This window comes from Arachis hypogaea, chromosome 20 (genome assembly GCF_003086295.3).
Source record: "Arachis hypogaea cultivar Tifrunner chromosome 20, arahy.Tifrunner.gnm2.J5K5, whole genome shotgun sequence".
NCBI classification, from domain to species: Eukaryota; Viridiplantae; Streptophyta; class Magnoliopsida; order Fabales; family Fabaceae; genus Arachis; species Arachis hypogaea.
In genome coordinates, this window is record NC_092055.1 from 121,646,780 (window position 1) to 121,656,651 (window position 9,872).

General features: G+C 36.4%; 1 non-coding gene across 1 annotated transcript; it reads left to right on the top strand.

Moving 5' to 3' along the window:
* Nucleotides 1-263: 263 nt before the first annotated feature.
* Nucleotides 264-371, top strand: LOC112788592 (small nucleolar RNA R71). The gene has a single exon (XR_003195952.1). It is a non-coding gene; the product is annotated as a small nucleolar RNA R71 (small nucleolar RNA).
* Nucleotides 372-9,872: the final 9,501 nt, after the last annotated feature.

The following is a 9,872-nucleotide window of genomic DNA, read 5'->3' on the forward strand; positions in this document are numbered from 1 at the left end:
TGCTGAGACAGAATTTTGTTTTGAGAAAGAAGAGCATCAAAAGCTTCTACTTCCATAACGCCTTTCTTCTGAGGAGTCCCAGAGTTCACAGGATTCCTGTTAGATGAGTATAAATATTGGTTGTTAGCAACCAACTCAATAAGCTCAGTAGTCTCCTCTGGTGTCTTCTTCATGTGCAATGAACCACCTGTAGAATTATCTAAACACATTTTGGACATTTCACATAAGCCCTCATAAAAGATATCTAGCTGAGTCCATTTAGAAAACATGTCTGGAGGGCATTGCCTGGTCAGTAGCTTGAATCTCTCCCATGCTTCAAAAAGGTTCTCACCATCTTTTTGTCTGAAGGTCTGAACCTCCACCCTCAGCTTAGTTAGCTTTTGTGGTGGAAAAAATTTAGTCAAAAATCCAGTGACCACCTTATCCCAAGTATCCAGACTCTCCTTGGGTTGAGAATCTAACCACAGCTTTGCTCTATCCCTCACAGCAATGGGAAGAGCATGAGTTTGTATACTTCCGGATTCACTCCATTCGTCTTCACAGTATCACAAATCTGCAAGAAATTAAAAATAAACTGATTTGGATCTTCTTGAGGGATTTCATGATACTGACAATTTTGTTGCACAAGAGTGACCAGCTGTGGCTTCAGCTCAAAGTTGTTTGCAGCTATAGGAGGTACCACAATATTTTTTCCATAAAGATCTGCATTGGGAGAAGTGTATGAGCCAAGCACTCTTCTAGGTTGCTCATTCTCATTCAGATTTGCCATAATGGCATTCACAGCACGATTATGATCCATGGTGGACTCTGCAGCTTCCCTTTCAAGAGTTTCACTCAGATTTTTACTAGCCTTGTAAAGTCTAGCTTGTTGCAAGCGCCGCCTCAAAGTCCTTTCAGGTTCAGGATCAAAATCTATAAGGGGTTCCTCGTCCCTGTTCCTGCTCATAAATAGACATAAAACAAGAAAAAAAGTGAAAATCTCTATGTCAGAGTGTAGAGAATTCCTAATGAGGTAACCTGTGTAAAAGAAATAAAAAGAAGCAACTAAATAAATTAAGCAATAAAATTCAAAAATTATGGAAAAACTAGGACAAAATAATTTCGAAATTTTTTTGAAAATTAAACAGGAAAAATTAAAATAAAAATAACTAGGGGACACCAAACTTAATTTCAGAAATTACAGAAAAATAGTACCTAAAAATTTCAAAAATTAAATTGTAAAATTAAGTAAAATTAAAGCTAAAGCGCCTAATCTAAGCAATCAAACAACTAATAGTTGTCAATCACAATCAATCCCCGACAACAGTGCCAAAAACTTGGTGTGGAATTTATAACCCACAAACTAACCGGCAAGTGCACCGAATCGTACCAAGTAGTACCTCAAGTAAATGAGGGCCGATCCCACGAGGATTGATGGACTAAGCAACAATGGTTGAGTGATTTACTTAGTTAGACAAACAGAAAAGAGTGTTGAGAGTTCAAATGCATCAAACAGTAATTCAGAGAATTAGAAAAGCAAGCAGTAAACAAGTTGTGAAATATATATGGAGAAATAGTTAAGACTTCAGAGATATCTATCTTCTGGATTGACTTTTCTTAATAATCATTTTAATCATGCAAGATTCAATTCATGGCAAACTATATATGACTAAACCATAATTCCTTAGACCTTTTTAGTCTCCTCTAACCTTCATCAACTGCCAATTCCTTGGTCACTTAATTCCAATTAGAGGGTGAAGTTCAATTCTAGTTTATATGCCACAAAAACCCTAATTACCCAAATATAAGAGGATTATATGTCACGTATCCAGTTAAATCCAAATAATTAGAAATTTAGGAGAAATTATTTTCAAGCTGTTGTTCAAGTAAAGAGTTTTTCCAAATTATACAAGAACTCAATTAGAACAAGGGTCATACTTCTGTTCCACCCAAATTCATAAGATAAAGAACGAAAATAATTCTTGAAATAGAAATCAGTACATGAATTAAAACAGAAAAATAATAGTATCAATCCATACAATAAATAGAGCTCCTAACCTTAATAGAGGAGGTTTAGTTGCTCATGGTTCAAAGAGAAAAACTAGGATTCAAAAAATTGTAAAATTGCAGAATGAGGTCGAAGAGAAGAGAAGCCTGAAGGGCTGAATCTTTTCCCTTTTATATCTAATCCTAATTAATGTAAATTATATTTCTGAAAACTAAATAATATATTTTCCTATTTATAAATAAAATAAAAGTTTAATCAGAATTAATTAAATATATCTCGTGCTGCTCCTTGGTCAATTGGGGGCTACCTGATTTGCTAAAGGTGGCGCCAAACTTGTGCCGTTGAGGCCGCATGCAATCTTCCAAGTTCTCCTTAGCTGGCGCCAAACTTGAGGTATCTCAAGTTGGGCTTCAAATGAACTGTATGCATTCTTCAATGTGTGCACCCTTGGTGCCAAACTTGAGAAATCTCAAGTTTGGCTTTGGTTGAACGTCCTATACTTCATGGAGTGGTTGAGTGTGGCGCCAAACTTGGAGAATCCCAAGTTTGGCGCCATTGAGGCCGAGTGTGCTGGAGAAGAAGTGTGCACTATTATATATCGTTGGAAAGCTCTGGATGTTATCTTTCTAATACCACTAGAATCACATCAATTGGACCTCTGTAGCTCATGTTATTCCTGTTGGAGTACAGGGAGGTCAGAGTTGACAGCATCATTCACTTTCTTCTCTTTTTCTATGGAAACTCATCAAATCTATCTGAATGCTATCTGAAATAAACAGAATTGTACACAACTCAAAGTAGCATTCATAGTGGCTAGAAGATGATTAATTCTTGATTAAACTCAACAATTTGAATACAAATTCACTAGGAAAAGATAGGAAAGATGCTTACGCATCACTTACCAACATGAATATTATCTTCCTATATGAATAATAAACATCTATTTCCAAAGGCAACAACAACAATATATTCCAATCATATCCATAACCAAACATGTCAAAATTCGCATCATATACATTAAGTTGATAACTAAAGTATATAATTAAATCCATACGTTTTACATAACCAAGTCATAATTACTATCTAAACAATTCGAGATTCAAAATAACATAACCCATATGAGGACCCTGCTTGTGACATATAGATCATTGACATAATCTAGAGTTTTGAGCAAAGGTTCCATTGCGAAAACACATAGCCCTTGGTAGGAAGAAGGGCTCACCGAAATGACTAAAATCTACTGAGGGGCGGGTGGAAAGGAACCTGGAATGACACCTGTATCTAAAAAAATATGGGAATATAATAGGGTGAATTTTGCAACTCAGTGAGCAAATATCATATTTAAAACCCACACAAGATGATACAAACTTTACCTTAAAAGTAATATTTCTTTTTAGAGATAATAAATTCATATTAAGTAAATATGGTAATAATTATATAAGTAATTGAATGGATGAACTGAAATGGGAGTTCTCATTCCAGAAGTCAAATCAAATCGAATATTATACCCTTAGGACAGCTCAAACTCTAAGGGTAGTCCTTTCTTCTAGTGTACCTATACGGTATAACAGATCCAACGTGTGGCCTACATGTTAAGCTAGCAACGTCCCTGCTAGCTGAGGTCTAAGCCAGATGCGACTAGGTTAACGTCATAACCGCCGTTAACTACGGTTTTCTAGTCAGAGTCTCGCAAACCAATTCAAGCCAAATTACTTATAACAAATCTCTAATGCTTATAACACATTACTAAATTTCATAATAAATACAATATATATATAAGCATGCATACTAAAAATTTAATTAAAGTTTAACAAAGTCAAATAAGAAACATATGTATGCTTTATAAAATATATGAATATCATCTCGTGTGTATTTTTATAAAGTTATGAGTTTCCAAAAATAAATATCTATTCCAATAATTCAAAATTTATAGATATCAAATAATTTCAAATGCAAAAATTCAAAATCCAAGTTAGATACCAATGATAATACATTTAAAAACAATTACAGATATAATATTCACTCACAATTTGATTCCAAGAAACCAGAAGCAACTCTGAGCCCGTCAATGAACTACCAAATGATGTTCATTAACTCTACAATTCTAGAAATATGACAATAATGATATTCGTGAGCTACTAATGTTGTCAATTAACATAATCTTACTCACTTTGACAAAATTCTCAAATTTTCTAACCTAATAACCCTAAATTCGAATTTTTCTATATCCACAAATATAAGGATGACAAAAATTGGAGTATAACTTATTATTGAGTCAAAGAGTTACCTTGAAATCTCAATAATAACCAGAACTCCAAAGTTGAATGCTTCCTTCACTCATTAAGATGAACTCTCTGATTTGGGGTTGTGAGAAAATAAATTTTTTTCTTTGGGTATAAGTGATGTATTAAACTAGCCATAAAATAGAAAGATAAAATAAAATCTAGTATGTTGTGGTTGGGTAAAAATTTTGGAACAAAGAAGATAGAATGGAAGAGGAGATAAAGGAAAAGAGAGGGTTTGAGTGTTTTTCTCTTATGAAAGAATGTAAAAAAAAAACAGAAAATGAGAGATAAAGAGGGGGTAGAGAGAGCTCGAGGAGTGTAAGGAGAGAAAAGGATATTTAAGTGGCCCCCACATGCTCTCTCTTTTCTTTTTTTTCTTTTAGTTATTACATTCTCTTTTCCTTAAGAAATTCGGTCCTCGAATTTTGAACTCATATAATAATTACTTTCAGACTCAAACAAATATGGATTCTTGTCGCACATGGAATCCTCAACTTCTTAAGTTGCTTCTTCTTCTGAATGATTTTTCCAAATAATTTTTACAGATACTATCTCTTTAAAATATAGTCTCTTAACTTGGAGATCAACTATAGCCATTGGTTCCTCTTCAAATCATAAATCCTCCTTTAGCTGTATGGCTTGTGGCGCGAGCACATGAGATAGGTCATACATGAAACACTGGATGGATCATGCACAACTCAGGCGGCAATGCCAAGCGGTAAGCAACTGCACCTATTCTATCCAATATTTCAAATGAACCAATATAACGAGGACTAAGCTTGCCTCTTTTTCCAAACCTCATCACTCCTTTCATTGGCGACACTCTAAAAAACACCTGATCACCCACTGAAAACTCTAAGTTATGCCTTCTATTATCAACATAAGTCTTCTGCCTACTCTGAGTTACTACTAAACGTTCTCTTATTAAATGAATCTTTTCAACTGCATCATGTACCAAATTTGGCCCCAAAAGTTTAACCTCACCAATCTCAAATCACCCAATAGGTGACCTATATCTTCTTCTATAAAGAGCCTCAAATGGTGCCATTTGAATACTGGTTTGATAACTATTATTATAAAAGAACTCAATCACAGGTAAATAGCTGTCCCAATTTTCACCAAAACCTAGAACACAACACCTTAACATGTCTTCTAATGTTTGAATTGTCCTCTCCGATTATCCATTGGTTTGAGGGTGAAAAGCTGTGCTAAGATCCAGAGAAGTTCATAACACTCTTTGACAATATTTCTAAAAATGAGAGGTGAACTGAGGTCAACGATCTGAAATAATGGACACTGGAATTCCATGTAGCATAACTATCTTATCAACATAAATTTTAGCATACCGAGCCGCACTAAAAATTGTTTTCACCGGAAGAAAGTGGGCTGACTTCATCATTCTATCCACAATTACCCAAATTGAATCAAAACCTTTAAAATTGCAAGGTAAACCTGTTACAAAATCCATCATAATCCTTTTCCACTTCTATTTAGGTATCTCAATTTGTTGCAATAACTTAGCAGGTCTTTGATGTTCAGCTTTAACTAGTTGGCAAGTTAAGCAATGAGAAACAAAAACTCCTATGTCTTTTTTCATCACTTCCCACCAAAACAATTGTTTCAAATCTTGATACATTTATTGGAGCCTGGATGAACTGTGTACTTAGAATTGTGAGCCTCCTCCAAAATAGCTTTCTTCAATTCATGGTTATTTGGCACACATAAGCGTTGACCACAATGCAAAACATCTTGATCAAGAGAAAAGTCTAAGTTCTTTTAATTGCGAACATCTTCCATAAGCTTTCTTAACTTCGGGTTATCACTTTGTACAGCCTTGATCTGTTCTATCACGGAAGATTGGGTTCGAACATGTGCTAAGAAAACTCTTGATTCTCCAAAGTGAAATTGAATTCCACCGGCCTCCAATTGATGGATTTCTTCAACAATTGGTCTCCTTGCAAGAGTGATAAGGGCCAAACTACCCATAGATTTCCTACTAAGGGCATCTACCACAACATTTGCCTTTTCAGGATGATACAAAATGGTACAATCATAATCCCTTAGCAACTCCATCCATCTCAGTTGCTTCAAATTTAAATCCTTCTGTTGGAATATATACTTCAAACTCTTGTGATTCGTATAGATCTCACAGGTCTCACCATAAAGGTAGTACCTCCAAATCCTTAAAGCAAAAATGACTGCCGCAATTTTCAAGTCATGAGTTAGATAATTCTGCTCATGCTTCTTGTGTTGTCGCGAGGCATAAGCAATAACTTGGCCATGCTGCATAAATACACAACCAACTCCTATTCGAGATGCATCACAAAATACTGAGAATTCTCTATACCGGAAAGGTAAAACAAGAACAGGTGCTAAGGTTAGACATGCCTAAAGCGTCTTAAAACTTTCCTCACAAGCTTCTGACCATTGAAACTTTACATTCTTGTGGGTTAACTTTGTTAATGGTGCAGAAGTCCTCGAGAAGTCCTTGATGAATCGCCGATAGTAGCCGGCTAATCCTAGAAAGCTACAAATTTTCATCACTATAGTAGGCCTTGGCCACTTCTGAATGGCTTCAACCTTCTTTGGATCCACCATGATTCCATCTTTCGATATGACATGCCCTATAAATATCACTTGATCAAGCCAAAACTCACATTTAGAAAACTTAGCATAGAGCCTATGGTCAACACAATCCTCAAATGATACTCATGCTCTGTAGCACTTTTCGAATACACTAAGATATCATCGATGAAGACAATAACAAAATGATCTAAGAAAGGTTTGAAGACTCGATTCATCAGATCCATGAAAGCTGCTGGCACATTTGTCAGACCAAAGGACATTACTAAGAATTCATAGTGTCCATAGCAAGTACGAAAGGCAGTTTTTGGAATGTCTCCCTCTTTTATCTTCAATTGATGGTAGCCTGAACGCAAGTCGATTTTAGAGAAACAAGTAGCTCCCTAAAGTTGATCAAACAAATCATCAATTCTTGGTAATGAATACTTGTTGCGAACAATTATATTATTGAGCTAACAATAGTCCACACATAGTTGCATCATTCCATCCTTCTTCTTTACAAATAGAACAGGAGCTCCCCACGGAGAGGTGCCAGGACAAATGAATCCTTTCTCCAGCATGTCTTCCAATTGAATCTTTAATTCTTGTAACTCAATTGGAGCCATACGATAGGGAGGAATGGATACAAGTTGTACTCCCGAGACTAATTCTATGGAAAATTCAACTTCGCGGTCAGGTGGCATCCCTGGTAACTCATCAAGAAACACGTCAGGAAATTCTCTAACTATAGGAACCTGATCAACACTAGGAACTTCAGTATCAACGTCTCTAATAACTTCCAGAAATCATGGGTTTCCCTTATCCATCAATTGTATAGCATTCATAGATGAGATGATGCTAGCTAAAGTGGGACAATCGTCACGCTTAAAAATAAAAGGTGAGATACCCGGGATGTCAACCTTCACAATTTTTGTGTAACAACCCATATCAGCATGACAAGCTGCTAACCAATCCATGCCTAGGATAACATTCAATATCTTCCATTGGTTCTAAAAGTATTAAGTTAGCTAAGGTATCAACCATATTAATCCTAACAACACAAGAGCGAAATATGACTCGAACCACTGTGGAGACTCTAAGTGGAGTGCCAACATGAAATGGGTGAGATAATAGTTCAGGTTGTTTATCGAAATAAGATGCAAGATGTGGAGATACATATGAATAATGAGAACCCGTATCAAATAACACTCGAGCATCTAAAGAACAAACTTCTAAAGTACCTGCCACCACAGCATTAGAAGCTTGAGCATCCTAACGTGTCAAAGCGTACACACATGCCTGACCTCTCCCTCTCTGACTCCCTCCTCTGTTATAAGTTTGACCCTTGCCACCAGCTCTTCTGCCACTAGAACCAGAAGAATTCCCAATAGACATAGTTGAAGATGATGGTATTCGTGTTGTCAGACGTACAATACCTAGAGCAAAGCCTCCTCTAGAATTAGGGCAAGCTTTCCTAAGATGACCAGATTGGCCACAACCAAAACATGCTCTAGTGGCCTTGAAATATACACCAAAATGGTAACTCCCACACTACTATTAGTAGGACTGATCTGACCTTGTTTGATTAAAACCCTATGCACTAGATTGAGAGGTTCCCCTAACAAAATGTCTTAGACTAGAAACACTCCTGGGAGCAGATCCAGAAGAAGCAACCCCACCAAAAGATGTTTGAGGACAAACTCGATAACCTGAATAACCTTGCTGATTAGTCTGACCATGATAAGAATGAAATCCCCCTGAACTAGATCCACCAGAAAATTGTCCCCTCATCTTGGTCTTCTTACCAACATCCTTATAAGCATTTCTCTCCGCTATCCTAACTTCAATTCCATAAGCAGAGTTTAGGATATCTTTAAAAGATATGCATCCAACTTCCAGCATAAAAATAGTGAATATAGGTTCTGCCAACCCATGAATGAACTGACGAACTTTCATCTCTTTTGGATTCACTAAGTATAGAGCACTCTTAGAAAGTCTAGTAAACTCCTTAGCATACTCAGTCACTGTCGTATTCTCTTGCCTTATTCTTTCAAAGGCAATTACATCATCTGCTTGCTTGTTAGCTAGATAAAACCGAGTAAGAAACTCTTTAGTGAATTCTTCCCAAGAAATAGGAGGAAATCTAGCTGCTTCTTTGCTCTCAAGAAGAAATTCATACCAATATCTTGCTGAACCATGCAAGTTGTAGGATATTAACTCAACATCCTATTTCTTGGTGCACTTGAGATCCCGAATAGCTTTCTTTGCATCCTCTAGATATTGTTGTGGATCTTCATCCAATGAATCTCCATTGAAAGTAGATGAATTCAACTTCAAATACTTTTCAATTGGCGGCTCTTGATCCCCAAATAATTGATGAACTTTATGAGGCTGAGAATTTGGCACATTAGGAAGTCTCACTTCATCCCTATTTTGATTTGTTAGGACCTGTAATACCGCATTAAGGGTTTGATTCATTCTCCTTAATGGGGTTCTCTTGAACTCTCTTGCATGGTATCCCTCCTCTGCGCCTATCAGCTATCATTTGGCTCCTTGGTCTTTCTCGAAGTTCTCCAAGTGGGGGAGAAACTGCCCTACTAGATTCAGCAGTATCAGTAGCACAAACAACTGCACTACGTCTTTTCTTAGGTGGCATCTTCCACCTATTGAGTAAGTAAAGCTACTGGATCAAAAATGACATATGTATATGGGTTCAGAGATAATAGGACAGACAAAAAGAATTATGAGAACAAAGGATTAAAGACAACTTCCTATAGGCCTCTGGTAACATCACACTTTGTGAAAATGGGCTGGCTTCCATTTGTACAATTGTGATCATACTAAAGGACACTTGCTCCAAATTAAACAGAAAAACCTAAGACTCTGATACCACTTTGTCATGGCCCAAACCAAGCCATGACTGGTGCTCAAGGTACAAGTCTCTCAGCAAGCCAAATGACCAAATTTTCAGAAAAACTGATAGAATCTCCTTTATTCCTAGAACCTTACTAACATGAATATTATCTTCCTGTATCAAT